General features: G+C 42.5%; 1 long non-coding RNA gene across 2 annotated transcripts in view; it reads right to left on the bottom strand.

Moving 5' to 3' along the window:
- LOC127488597 (uncharacterized) overlaps positions 1 to 15,440 on the bottom strand; it is a 115,970-nt gene that overhangs the window by 43,518 nt on the left and 57,012 nt on the right. For both annotated transcript variants that reach the window (XR_011384786.1, XR_011384787.1), the window contains exon 4: positions 13,283 to 13,438. This is a non-coding gene — a long non-coding RNA (uncharacterized lncRNA). The remainder of the gene's footprint in view (positions 1 to 13,282; positions 13,439 to 15,440) is intronic.

The following is a 15,440-nucleotide window of genomic DNA, read 5'->3' as shown; positions in this document are numbered from 1 at the left end:
GGAGGTTAGGCCAGTAGCACAGGTATCAACAGTGATCCACCAAACGGGGTACTCCAACGTAAGGGTATGGATGGTCCAGTCTGAGGCCACAAAAGGCCATTAGCAATTGGTGATGTCCCTAAAATTGGTGGACATGTGACTTTCAAGATGGCCTTGAGTGTGGGTGGACTGCTCAATGTCAAGTAGGATGATCACAAGTTCTGCCCCTTGAGACACATGACACTACCCCTGTATCTGGAAGGAGGTAGCTGATGTGAGATGACTGATGGTGGCTCTCCAAATAGACAAAGTGTCTGACATCCTCATTAAGGACACAGACTCCTCAGGGTGTGGGTTTGTTTGGTCTCTGAAATACCACTTCCATTTAACCAGAGATTCTCAGTGGCTGGAGGCAAGGACCCAGCTCATGATGCTGAGGGAGGTAGTCCAAACTCTCTGTGAGTCAAACAGTAGGGTCACTAATAGCTCAAAGCTAATTTGAAGTCCTTTACCCATGTGACCCTCAGAACCAAAAACTATCCACAGAGTAGTCCTTAGTTTTTTCTTTGGAAGTGTGCCTGACCAAGGTGCATACTTGTGGGTGACTGGTGAGATAGGTGGGTCTTAGGGTTCACTAGAGGTGAGGAAATTGGTGTTATCAGAAGGTGAAAATGTGCTGGGCTTCCTTGGTTGAAACCGAATCACTGAGGAAAAGGAGATATATGTGGATTTCTTGAGGATTTTTTCTGAATTCCTTTTTCAAAATATAGACCAAAAATTTGAGGTTGCAAGATCTCATCTCGTATGGAACTAAGGTCCACACCCACTCGGTCAAGAAGTCGGTTGCTGATGTTCGAGGCCCATTTTTCCTCCTCCTCTTGATTATCAGTTGAAACGATGTCCTCAACATAGTGTCACAGGTGGATGCTAGGTGACAACTGGAGGCCAGCCAGAGCCTGGTAACAGACCATGAGCCCTGCAGGACCATAGAAGCAGCCCACTTGAAGTCTCATAAAGGTGCATTGTCAGGCCGGCGCCGCGGCTCACTAGGCTAATCCTCCGCCTAGCGGCGCCGGCACACCGGGTTCTAGTCCCGGTCGGGGCGCCGGATTCTGTCCCGGTTGCCCCTCTTCCAGGCCAGCCCTCTGCTGTGGCCAGGGAGTGCAGTGGAGGATGGCCCAGGTGCTTGGGCCCTGCACCCCATGGGAGACCAAGAAAAGCACCTGGCTCCTGGCTCCTGCCATCGGATCAGCGCGGTGCGCCGGCCGCAGCGCGCCGGCCGCGGCGGCCATTAGAGGGTGAACCAACGGCAAAGGAAGACCTTTCTCTCTGTCTCTCTCTCTCACTGTCCACTCTGCCTGTCAAAAAATAAAAAAAAAAAAGGTGCATTGTTGGCCTTTAAATTAAAAAGTAAATGCTGGGGCTGGTGCTATGGTGCAGCGGATTAATGCCCTGACCTGAAGCACCAGCATCCCATGTGGGTGCCGGTTCAAGATCCGCCTGCTCCACTTCCATACAGCTCTTTGCTATGGCACAGTAGGTAAGGCTTCAGATAACAATGCTTCCATTTCATACTGTAGTGCTGGGTCATGCCCCAGCTACTCTATTTCCAGTACAGCTTCCTCCTAAGGTGCATGGATAGACAGTGGGTGATGTCGGAAGATCTCAGGACTCTGCAACCTATGTAGGAGATGATGGAGATCCTGCTCCTGGCTTCACCTTGGCTAATCTGTAGCTTTGCAGCCATTTGGAGAGTGAGGTAGTGGGTTGGATGATCTCTCTGTCTCTCCCTCAATAATATTTTTTTCCAAACAAAAAATCATTAATATATAACAATGGCCAAGGAACTGTGACAGAGTTGTTAAGATGCCATTTGGTTTACCCAAGTCCCATATCAGAGCACCTGGATTTCAGTATAATCTTCCTGCAGTCAGGTTTCCTGCTAATGCACACTCTGATGGAGAGCAGGCATTGCGTCAGTTACTTAGGTCTCTTCCACCAATATAAGAGAACTGGATGGAGTTCTTGGCTTCTGATTTTGGCCTAGCCTTTCCATAATGTTTGCAGGCTTTGGTCATGAGGCCAACAGATGGAAACATCTTTCTCTATCTCACACTGCCATTCTAATCAGAATATAAAGGCTTCAATTCACTGTATTTGGCATGGCAATTAAAGACATCATTTTTGGTGGCAGCATCCCATCACAGAGTATCCAGGATCAATACCTGTCGCACATTCAAATCCAGGTTCCTGCTCATGCATACCCTGGGAAACAACAGAGGATGGCTCAGATACTTGGGCCCTTGCCACTCAAGTGGAGTGATCCAGCCAATGGGAAATCTGTTTTCTTGTCTTTCAATGAAACATAATGAATAATGCTTAAGTAAGTGAATAAATAATTCCACTGGGTCCAAGGCAGATTGTTTGGGACTGTCCAAGGGGCAGCTTTGCCATTTAGGGGTGGTGGCTGCACATACTCGCTGAAGAATGCCTAACAGCCTCAGTAGCTCTCTTTTGTTCTTAATTGTACACTGTCCATTGAGACAAAGAGGCTCCTGCTGTAGTATGGTGTTTCACATGCTCTGGACACCCATTGCAGCAGAAAAAGGGACAGTTTATGTTCACCCTCTGTGCAAACATGACACCATCTGTTTGTGCTTTCCAGACAAGTTGGACAGGAACTTGATGTAGTTCAGTGAGAGCTGCCAGCTGCCAACTCTGTTGCCTGGTGATTTATAGACTACTTCCTGTCAGGAACACAGCAAGGTTGCCCTTCTCAATGTGGCCCTGTCCAGTCTTTGAGCAGGCTTTGTGTCTCCATCCACAGCAAGGTGTGTACATCTGTGTGGACTTCCTTGGTGTCTGAGATATGGCACTTCACCACCTGAGACAGCTGCAGATGAGGCATCAACTTTCTTCACCATGTCGTGGGTGGTACTTGGCAGCATGTGAGGGGCAGCCAGCAGTCATCTGGTGCATCCAGACTCACCATCCCACAGCACACAAGACTCTGCATTACCCAGGTGGAGGTGCCAATGTCTGAAATGATCCCATGAGACCATGTTACTTAGATGCTGCTGCCAGCAACACTCTGCACACAACCTTGAGTATAGGCCTTCCCTTAAGAAGCCTCACTGTCTCACTGGGAGTCTGTGGAGGGACACGGAAAGCAGTGATAAACCAAAATATTGAGGATGCAAGCTCTCATCTCGTATGGAACTAAGGTCTACACCCCCTCGGTCAAGAAGTCAGTTGCTGATGTTCGAGGCCCATTTTTCCTCCTCCTCTTATCAGTTGAAATGATGTCCTCAACATAGTGTCACAGGTGGATGCTAGGTGACAACTGAAGGCCAGCCAGATCCTATTAGCAGACCATGAGCCCTGGAGGACCATAGAGGCAGCCCACTGGAAGCTGTGTGGGTGCATGCACCCATTAGCAATGGCAGTCCACAAGTCTACCAGGTACTACTCTAATTCTCATATGGCAAACGACAGAGAAATTTTCCACAGGTAACCTTCAAGCATTTTTGACATGTTCTTATATTTATGACATTACATATTCCACAACACAACTGTTAACAATAACTGAATTCAACAACATTGTAGAATACATGATGTTCTGCATGGAAAAATGGAAACACTCCACCAAAAAATGGTTCAAGATGAAAAACCAATTCAGTGACGTTACAGGTTACAAATCAACATACAGAAACAGTAGCTTTTTTATATTCTAATAACCAGCTTGCCAAAAATGAAATCTAACAATTAATCCCATACGCAATGGGAACAAAAATAAAACATTTAGGAATAAATGCAACCAATTAAGTGAAAGATATCTACAATGAAAATTCTAAAATGCTGAAGAAATAAATCATCAAGGACTCCCAAAATGGAAAAATATAACTTTCACATGGATTGGAAGAATTAGTATAATTAAAATACCTATATTACTTAAAGCAACCTACAAAATAAATGAAATTCCTATCAAACACCAATGACATGTTTTACAGAATGAGAGAATAATCCTAAATTCCCCAAGGAAAAAAAAGTGGAAGTTCTCTCCTCCTTTCAGAGAAAGGCACCTCCTTCTTTGATGGCCCGTTCTTTCCACTGGGAACTCACTTGCAGAGATCTTTCATTTGTTGTTGTTTTTTGTATTTTTTTGTTTGTTAGTTTTTTGGCCAGAGTGTCTTGGCTTTCCAGGCCTAAAATACTCTCGTGGGCTCTTTAGCCAGATCCAAATGCCTTAAGGGCTGATTCTGAGGCCAGAGTGCTGTTTAGGGCATCTGCCCTTCTATGAGTCTGCTGTGTATCCCGCTTCCCATGTTGGATCGTTCTCTCCAATTTTAATTCTATCAGTTAGTATTAGCAGACACTAGTCTTGTTTATGTGATCCCTTTGACTCTTAGACCTATCAGGGTCAACTGTGAACTGAAATTGATCACTTGGACGAGTCAGATGGCAATGGTACATGCCACCTTGATGGGACTGAATTGGAATCCCATGGCACGTTTCTAACTCTACCATTTGGAAGCCCTCACTTTTTAAATTTTTGGTTTGTTAAGAACAGTGTGCAAACTGAAATGGCTCCATAGTGATTCTCAAAAAACAGTAAAATCCCAAATATGAAAAAAAGCTTATCTCGTATTTACTGTATTCCTCTGATGCTATTCAATTTCACATACTCATGAAAACATACTACCATTTTTCTTAATTAGAGGAAACAATCTAAAATAAATATCCATCCCCAACTTAAAACACAGCATAGTAGCCTTTCGACTGAGCATGACAAGAAAGAACAGTTCAGTTATTTACAGGTTCTGGTTTTGCTTGTCTTAATTAACCATTTTCAAATACCATAATATTAGTTGTGACATTAATCATTTAAACCCCTTAACTTTATACACCAAGTAACATGTTGCTATTTTTACTTACATTTTATCAACAAGAGTTGTACAGATTTATGGGCTAGTGTGACATTTCAATACTCATATAAAATTCGTACTGATCAAATCTACATTAATCTTTCGACATTATTTTATGGATAGAGCCTTGAGCTAACCTTTATTTCATTTTCTAGTAACAGATGTAATGGATTACTGTGAGCTACAAACATCCACCTGTATGATTCTAGGAAATTACTCAATAATCTAATGCTACTGCGATAATCATCCGTGTCCACGTTTCCACCTACTTTTAATATTGCAATTCGTTTCAATCAATAAGGGGGAGGGGGGAGAGAGAGAAAGATAAAGACACCACCCATCTAGTAGTTCATTACCCAAATGCCCAAAATACTCAGGGCTGATCTGACCCAGGCTGAAGCTGGAAGATGGTCTCCAATGTGGTAGCAAGAATCCAACTACTTAAGCCATCACGGGCTGCCACTGGTATCCTGAGCATTGTCTTTCCCACTATGCCAAATGTCTACCCTTCAAAAAACTTTTGGGACATACCCTCATATAGCCCTGGCTTCCAGAGGAGGAGGCCACAGTCCCCTGTCTTGACCCCATCACTGCATGGACTCCTACTCCCCAATCACCACACATGTCAAGCTCCTGCTCAACTCCAGCCACAGCATCTGGTTTAAGGGATCCAAATGAAGACACTGGGAACCCTGGCCCACCAGGGTTACCAAACATGCAGTCACTCACTGGACATAAAGGCCCACATCTGAGGCAAAAGCAACCTGGATAACCACATGTCCAAAACTGAAACTGCATCATTGTTACACCACATATTAAAATCAACTCAAAATGAACTGGAAGTCCACACAGAAGATCTGAACACTTACAACTTATAAAATAGAAAATTCCTTGACATTAGCCACAAGAGCGGTTGCTTATGTGTTAACAATTAAACACAGAGAGCAAAAGCAAACAAAAGGAAATGAAACTACAACTAGTAAAGCAATAAAGCAAAGATCAATGAAATGAAAAGGCAAACCAATGAATAGGAGAAAATATTAGCAAACCATATGTGTGATCAAGGGAGTAATACAGGGAATGCATACACTAAGAAGCAAAGAATACAATTAAAAAGGACAAAGGACTCAATCAATGTTTTCCAACAAAGACAGACAATGTACCCAGTGGATATGTGAAAAAGTCCTGAACATTGCTATCATCAGCAAAATGCAAATCAAGATGACAATGGTTATTATCTCATATCTGTTAAATGGCTACTATTAAAAAGTTAAAAGATAACAAGTATTGGGCACAATGTAGAGCACACAGAACACACAGTATTGGAGGGAATGTAAACTGTACCATCCATTAGGAAAAGCAATATGGAAGTTCCTCAAAGAAAATGTAAAAAGGAACAACCTTTATTAGCCATGAATCCAAAAGAAAATCACCATCTCAAAGAACTGTCTGCACCCCCACATTCACTTCAGCATCATTCACAATTCCACGATACGGAAATAACCCAAAAGTTTGTTGACGGACCCATAAGGAAAAATGGGATACACACACAGTGGAATCCTCGCCAAACCTTAAAAAGAAAGGAAATACTACTACTTGGCACAAGATGGATCCAAAAGCATGGAACTATAGGACATTACAAGGAGTGAAACAAGACACAGAAATAAGAAATACTACATGAGCGCATTTACATGTGGAATATACAAAAGTCAAACTAACACAGTCAGAGAGCAGGATGGTGTTTGTGATGAATTGGGAGCAGGGAAATGAAGAGATGTTAGTCAAAAGATACAAATATATGGTTATGGTGCTGGAGCTGGGGTGTAAAAGCTTGAGCCTCCACCTGACTGCCACCATCTCCTATGGGCACCAGACTGAGTCCCAGCTGCTCCACTTCCCATTCACCTCCCTGCTATGGGAAAGCACTAGAAGATGACCCCATGACTTGGGCCCCTGTGCCAAAGTGGGAGACCTGGGGCCCAGCCCTGCCACTGAATACATTTGAGGAGTGAAATAATGCATGAGATGAGATATTCCTCATCCTCTCTCTCACTCTCTCTGTCTCTGTCTTACTCTCTTTTCTCTATTTCCTGCCTTTCTTTTTTGATTTGACAGGTAGAGTTATTGACAGTGAGAGAGATGGAGAGAAAGGTCTTCTTTCTGTTGGTTCGCTCCCCAAATGGCCCCTACGGCTGGCGCTGCGCCGATCCGAAGCCAGGAGCCTGATGCTTCCTCCTGGTCTCCCATGCGGGTGCAGGGGCCCAAGCACTTGGGCCAATCTCCACCGCCATCCCAGGTCACAGTAGAGAACTGGACTGAAGAGGAGCAATCGGAACTAGAACCTGGCGCCCATATGCGATGCCAGCACCACAGGCAGAGGATTAACCAAGTGAGCCACAGTGCCAGCCCTTGCATTTGAAATAAATTTTAAAAAGTCAAATTTACAATTATGAGATAAGGTTTTGAAAATATAATATATGCATCAGGTAACCAGTTCACACTGGTTGAAAATTAACTGAAAATGTGATCCCTGTTAAACGTAAGAGTGGGAATAAGAGAGGGAAGAGATGTATAATTTGGGACATGCTCAAGCTGACTTGCCCCAAATGGTAGAGTTAGAAACATACCAGGGGATTCCAATTCAATCCCATCAAGCTGGCATGTACCAATGCCATCTCACTAGTCCAAGTGATCAATTTCAGTTCACAATTGATCATAATGAAAGGACTAAGAGTCAAAGGGAGCACATAAACAAGTCTAGTACCTGCTAACACTAACCGATAGAATAAATAAAGGGGAGAGTGATCCAACATGGGAAGCGAGATACACAGCAGACCCATAGAATGGCAGATGTCCTAAATAGCACTCTGGCCTCAGAATCAGCCCTAAAGGCATTCGGAGCTGGCTGAAAAGCTCATGAGAGTATTTCAGGCATGGAAAGCCAAGACACTCTGGCAAAAGATCTCTGCGAGTGAGATCCCAGTGGAAAGAACAGGCCATCAAAGAAGGAGGTACCTTTCTCTGAAGGGAAGAGAGAACCTCCACTTTGACTATGAGCTTGTCTAAACAAGATAAGAATCGGATAACTCAGAGGGCTTCCATAGCCTTGGAAACTCATGACTGGAGCATAGGGAGATTACTGATGCCATAGACAGGAGTGTCAATTGGTAAAGTCAACAACAGGAGTCACTGTGCACTTACTCCTCATGTAGGATCTCTATCCTTAATGTGCTGTACATTGAGATTTAATGCTATAACGAGTCCTCAAACAATATATTTCACTTTGTGTTTCTATGGGGGTGCAAACTGTTGAAATCCTTACTTAATGCATACTAAACTGATCCTCTGTAAAAAAAAAAAAAATTATCAATTCCCAACTTGACTCTCACTGGGATTAAACATGACAATAGGTCTGATCTGATTTCATCATCATTTAAAAAAAATCATCTATTATTTTTCACTTTATGTTTCTGTGTGGGAGCAAACTCTTGAAATCCTTACTTAATGTATACTAAGCTGATCTTCTGTATATTAAGATAATCGAAAATGAATCTTGATGTGAATGGAAGGGGAGAGGGAGTGGGAAAGGGGAGGGTCGTGGGTGGGAGGGACGGTATGGGGGGAAGCCATTGTAATCCATAAGTCGCACTTTGGAAATTTATATTCATTAAATAAAAGTTAAAAAAAATTAAAAAAAGAAGGGTTTGTGTGAAAATGTATAAAGATCAGACTCATATCAAAACACACACTGTGTGCCTTGAATATATATAATGTTTATTTCTCAGTTATACTGTAATAAGGCTGGAAAAATAAAACATGCAAAAATAGGTTCCTATTCTTAAGATGTAAATAAAACTAAGGAACTTAGGTTAATATTGTGGGGTTTTGGTAGGCTTCATGGGACAGCAATGATTTTTAAAACATTCATGATTGGGGCAGACACTGTGGTGTAGCAGGTGAGGCCACCAAATGCAGTGCCGGCATCCCATATGGGCACCAGTTCAAGTCCCAGCTGATCCACTTCCGATCCAGCTCTCTGCTATGGCTTGAGAAAGCAGTAAAGGATGGCCCAAGTCCTTGGGCCTTTGCACCCACATCGGAGACCTGGAAGAAGTTCCTGGATCCTGGCTTCAGATGAGCACAGTTCTGGCCATTGCAGCCAACTGGGGAGTGATCCAGCAGATGAAACACCTCTCTGTGCTTCTCCTTCTCTCTCAGTGTAACTCTGACTTTCAGATAAATAAATCTTAAAAAAATTCATGAACTTGACTAAACTAAATTTCAGGCGGTTTATACCTTGAAAGTAAAGATTCAGGAAGTCTATCAAGAGAATAATTAAGACAATATCCAAGTTAACATATTACGCTGTCATCTCACCTCCCTCAAACTGAAAACTCAGAAATAGAAAAGGAAAGGAAGTGTATCTGAAGGAAACCAGGAAAGTGAACAGTGAAATGAGAATTATAAATTCCTACATGCTATTCTCCCACCGATGGGTGTACATTCCTATGTGCATATAACATAATTACATATTACAGGCAGGTTGAGAATTAGCCCAATTAAACTATGGAACTGAAATGCAGGGCCTGCTTCATCAGTATGTGACCAGTGACACTGCAACTGGACCAATCTCAAAAGAGTATACTCCCTGCTGTCCAAATTCTTACTGAATTTAACTGGAATTTGTGCTTCGTAAATGAAGTCTGATAGGAAGATGGGGCAAGTGCACAGGTTGAGCTCTCACTGACTCACTGGGACAGGTCTTGGTCACAGTCCTCAGATTCACTGCCCTAAAAAGCCTTCCATTTCCCATCACTGGTGACCATTGTGGCCCTTGGTTCAAAGCAATACTTGCTTGTGGGCACATTATGTTTAGAGAACACACGTTTGGGGAGGCACCATGGTAGTTTCTCACCTAAACTCAATCTCAATATCTAGGGTTTCCATATTTAAATGCATGACAAATTTTTAAACAACACAATCTGCATTTTCAGTTCCTACTAGGAGCTACACATTATGGAGTTAGTTCTGTCAAGGTTTAGAATTTACACTTTCTTACAATTTTCACAATGACATTCTTTCAGTTCATTTTATAATCACAAGAAAGGAAGGAGGAAGGAGGGCAGGATGCTGGGGGGAGGAGGGGAAGGTGGGAAGTATCACTACACTCCTCAATCTCTGTATATGAAATACATGGTATCTCTTCACCTTTATATAAATAAAAATTATTAAAAAAAGAAATTTAGCTGTGAAAACTGCAAGATGAAATATACAAACCAAATGGAGATTCCGAGTATTTAAGTTAAAGAACAAACCAAAACATGACAATACCAAAATATTAAACCAGGATGCTCACAGCAGTATGGCAGGGCCTTCCCCATGGAATGAGTAGCAGCACAGGTCTACAGCATCTTAGTCACCAGGGGTGGAGCCTCTGCCAGGGTTAGAGGTGCTCACTCTGCACTTGCTTCACTGGATCAATAGGTGGCAATGTCTTCACTGCTCAGGCTGCTTTACAACCCATTTTCATAAATGGCAGGACCCCAGCAGATATCATGAGGTATTTTACTGGAAAACTGTGGATCCCATTACATTTAGCATGTTATCTCTATGTACCTCAAAAATGTAGGGGTCTGCCAAGAATTACTCAAATTCTACCTGCATAGAGCAGAGGCCTATACACCATGAACATTAGTCTACCACAAGAATATTTCTTGGGGACGGCACTGTGGCAGAGCAGGAAAAGCTTCTGCCTGCAGTGCCGACGTCTCATAAGAGCGCTCGTTTGAGTCCCCACTGCTCCGCTTCCGATCCAGCTCTGTGATATGGCCTAGGAAAGTGGAAGACGGCCCAAGTGCTTGGGCCCCTGCACCCACGTGAGAGACCCAGAAGAAGCTCCGGGCTCCTGGCTACATATCAGCTCAGCTCTGACCACTGCAGCCCTATGGGGAGTGAACCAGCAGATCGAAGACCTCTCTCTTTCTCTCTCTCTGCCCCTACCTCTGTGCAGCTCTGCCTTTCAAATAGATAAATAAATCTTCAAAACAACCTTTCTTTCCCCATTTGACACTCATATGTCATCTTCCACAGTAATCAGGGGGGAAATCAAGCAAGGAGATTCATTAGTGTAGGAGAGGTTACCAATCACATAAAGCTCAATGTTTGTTGAAGCAGCAATTTGAAATTTAACATCATATGTAAGAAAATGTTTACAAAGTTTAAATGTCTTTGAAAGCTGCACTCTGAAAACTACACATATACCAATTCATTGAAGGATTTCCTGGACTCTATGCCTGTTCTCTCACTATAGCACTTCAGTAGAAAGCTTCAAAATATTTCCAATATTGAACCACAAGTCACAGTTTTAGTTTTCCCATTCATAATTATTGAGGCCTACATAACTCACAAACAAAATTGTATAAAGGTGAAACAAAGGCATTGTTTGTAGCAAATTCTCCATCTAGTTTTCCCCCATAGATCTGACTTTCATTAAACAGAGGAAAAGCATCTTAAGATGTTTGGCATAAACCACTCTAATTTTGGAATTTCCCCAGAAAGCTTCTATATTTTAACTTCTTCTTAGTAGTACACTAGAAATTGCTAGCCTAGGATTTTTGTGGGAGATGCTAAAGTTTAATGATGGTCACAGGAGCAGAGGTGTGGAAAAAGTGACGGAATTGAGACGTAAAAGCAAAAAGCCAAAGAATCCCACATTCCTGCGGCTTTGAGAAGGGTGTAGGGACCAGCCAGCCTTTGAGATGCCTGGTGATAGTTATCAGAGAACATCTGTGTATTGGGAGCATGAGACAACAAAAGAACAGATGTTTCTTGGTGTGTTGTGTGTGAGGGAAAGGAATTATGGAATCAAGGATCAAGTTTGAAAATAGCCAAAAGGAGAAAACCATGGGCAATATAAACAGGTCTAGCTAATGATGGGAGAAAAAGCCAAGACCTTCCTGAAACACAGTACAGAGATAAGGCTGTCTAGGATGAGAAGGCCAGTGTGAACAAACACTTAGACTTAACATGGGGTCAATTCAACTTCTGGATTTGAATAATTGGCACTAACAGGAACACCGAGAGTGGATAATGAGGAAACTGGAACATCCATGAGGACTTGCACCAAGGGGTGGTTTCTGAGTAGTCACTGGTCAGCATCTCAAAAGATGAGGTTCAAGGAATGACCCTTGGGTGTCAACACTAGTAACTGCTAACCAGAAGGAAGGCAGACTTCATTCACCACATACTGTAAGAACCAAACCACAAAACACAATACCTACGGATTTTGAAATTTTGTGTTGTTTAAAACACAGGGACAAATAGGGATTTCATTTCATCAACCGAAGTTTTAGAACCAATTACGTGGCAACCATTGTGGATACTGTGCAGAAACAATGCCCCTGCCTTCTCAGACCTAAAAATGCTCTAAACATATCATAATCCAAATGATTTCAATATTTCATATTTCAAAATCTAATGTAGAAGTAAAAAGAACCTGTACTGAGTTATTCAGAACCTTATAGTTTTATAACTGCAACAAATAAACTTAGGAAGTAATGCTGACTTCTAAAAATTTCGGTGCCATCCTCTGATCTAGGTGCTTCTGATGATAAACAGAGTCCCCATACTCCTAGTCAATGCAATAATATGACTGGGACATGTAAATTTTGCATGATACGTCTCCCCACATAACCACATTCATTAACACAATATAACAATGTATTTCTCAGGAACTTTTTCAAAAAATTAGGGAAACACTGGATAGCACAGAGGCAGAATCAGATTTCAGTGGGGCAATGACAACAATATACAACCATCTTTTTGGGTTTACCACTCAATGCTATCACTGCTGTGTGGCAGAACCTTCAATGCAAACTGAGATAAACTATCTTAGCAAATTAGGAAAAACAGGAAGCAAATCCTGCGAGCAGGAACTTCCTTTCTCGATGACCAGATCCATTTTCTCAGCTCCTATACACTAAGTAGAACTATAAACCCAGAAAATAAAACAAGAGACCTGGAAATTAACACAGTCACTGGGCATCTTAATTGCCCACCCAAAAGAAGATGACTCACCTGCTGCTTCACCCATCCTGGCATCAGAATTCAGCCAGGTAGGCTCACACCTCCTGGAACTCTATGTGATACCTCCGAGCAAATGTATGTTTTACAATATACAAATTAAAATCTCTTTAGAACATATGATATAAAATTTATAATATATAGTAAAAATTTATAATAATATAATATTCAATTTATAACGTACAATATAATACACAATTTTTTCTTCCTTCCCCCTGGCTCCTGAAGGCCCAAGTATCCCCTGCCTGTGTCCAGGACTGGCATATGATATGCACAAGCATTTCAAGAAGACTCACCAGGTAAGGATGGTCAAACCTGAGGGTCCTGTGGAATCCACTGCCACTCCCCGACACCAGCAGTCCGGCCCTTCCTGCAGTGTTGTTCTTGGCTGCTCACCTCCTTATTCTTAGTGCCAGGGCTTAGCACACGTTCCAATGAAGAACTCCATGATGCTGGACACCAAGAAGAGAAAAGGCAAACAGCAGCACTGAGCACCCTTTTTATAAACTCAGAAGTCAATGGCATGCATCAGTTCTGATTGTCCAATCAGAAAACAAAGACCAAGCCTGCACAGGTCTGCACAGGGGGTATGGCTCCAGGCTTCTCCTGAGCTCTTACTGTCAGTCCCAAGTAGGAAGTGAGGCCAGGCTCCAGTGCAGTGGGGCTACAGGTTGATGATTTGTTTCACTTTTGTCATGGAAATTATTCCACCATTCCATTTAAAATTTGACAGAGTTTTTCTCTTTGGGTACCATATATACTCACCTGCTTTTTCTCCTGAGGGTGTTAAATAAAGTGAAATTGCTTTCATACAACTCATGCATTGGGAGTGGTGGTTGTTTTTCAACCTCTGGATTACAGAAAGAAAACAAATATGGGATGCTGACATTGCAGGTGGTGGCTTAACCCCCTGCACCACAACACTAACCCCTACCCACAGAATTTTAGAAGCCCAATGATTCAGAAACAGATTGTCTCATATGTGGAAGGAAGGCAAATGTATAGTTCCGGTAAGTCAGAATTATTTTCACTGCAGTAAACAAGAAAACACAAGATATTTCAACTAGATGATGAGGTGTCAGATATCACACAAAGGATTCATTTAGCATCATCGTTACCACTGCTCTATCTTTTCCTCTAACAATTGGTTTAGATGCTTGCTTTAAGTTTGTGGCCAGCCTTGGAAAGCTGGAAATCTTGATGCCAAACACATGTGAGATGAAATTTAATACAGAGGCATACCAGCTAGAACCACAGCCTAGACCTAATTCTAGTGTTTACCTCTTGGCGATAATTGGAAATCATGAACTATATATAAGTAAGAAAACACCATCTCCACCTCCAGATTCCACATTAAGCACCATGTGCACTGACCAACAATGCTTTACTCCCTCCTCTTTACTAAAAGAATAATAAAAATAAGTCTATGATTGCTGCACTATGTTTATAAGATACCTCTGCTTAAAGATCCACCATTAAATACAAAATTTCAAGGTTGCAGAATAACTCTAAGAGGTTTCTAACTCAGAGAAAGTTCCAGGAGGCAAGATCAGGCCTATCCTTGTCTCTAGAAAAGTGGGCAAACCCTCAGGGCCGCAACTATTCCCACAACCCCCAAGGGGACTCCAAAACATGTGAGTGAGCAATATTGAAAAGTCACAAGTTGAGAGACTGTGGACTAACGGAACCCTGCCAACCATCTAAATTAAAAGAGAACCATCATGCAGACATTGTGCAGATACCACACCACCTGTGGGTAAGACTTCCCAAGTGTGCACAGCACCAGCCCTGGAAATGCCAGTCACAGAGTGTAATGGTGCCCACGGGAGCTGTGCAGTGTGACCACTTTGCCAGTAAGAACATCTCTACCCAACAGCTCTCAAGTAGCTCATGAGTATAACAGCTCCATCGTGTAAAAACTAGCAGAAGTGATTTTTACAGTTTCAAGAATATCTACCAGCTCACCTCACACAAGTCAGTATGTGTCATTTCTGGGGAACACTTTATCAGCAAACTTCAACAAAAATTTCAGTCAAGGTTTTAGGTCAGTGAGTACTGTGGGTCTGCAAGATTCTTTTTCTTTCTACTTGATGCTTCCTTTGAATGGTTAAAGGTTCTTGTTTTAAAACATTTCATATATTTTAGAGGAAGACTTACAGAAAGAGAGGGAGAGACAGAGAAACGGCTTCCATTCACCAGTTCACTCCCCAAATGGCCACAATGCCCAGGGCTGTGCCAGACTGAAGCCAAGAGCCAGGAGCCTCTTCCGGCTTTCTGACGTGGATGCAGGAGCCCAAGCACTTGGGCTACCTTGTGCTGCCCTCCCAAGTGCATTAGCAGAGAGCTGGATTGGAAGTTTAGCTGGGACTTTGAATCAGTGTCCATATGGGATGCTGGCATCATGGGCGGTGGCTTTACCACCTAAGCCACAATGCTGGCAACAAATGTTCTTAT

This window comes from Oryctolagus cuniculus, chromosome 19, assembly GCF_964237555.1.
Source record: "Oryctolagus cuniculus chromosome 19, mOryCun1.1, whole genome shotgun sequence".
Taxonomy (NCBI): Eukaryota; Metazoa; Chordata; class Mammalia; order Lagomorpha; family Leporidae; genus Oryctolagus; species Oryctolagus cuniculus.
This window is presented reverse-complemented; position numbering and strand designations above follow the sequence as displayed.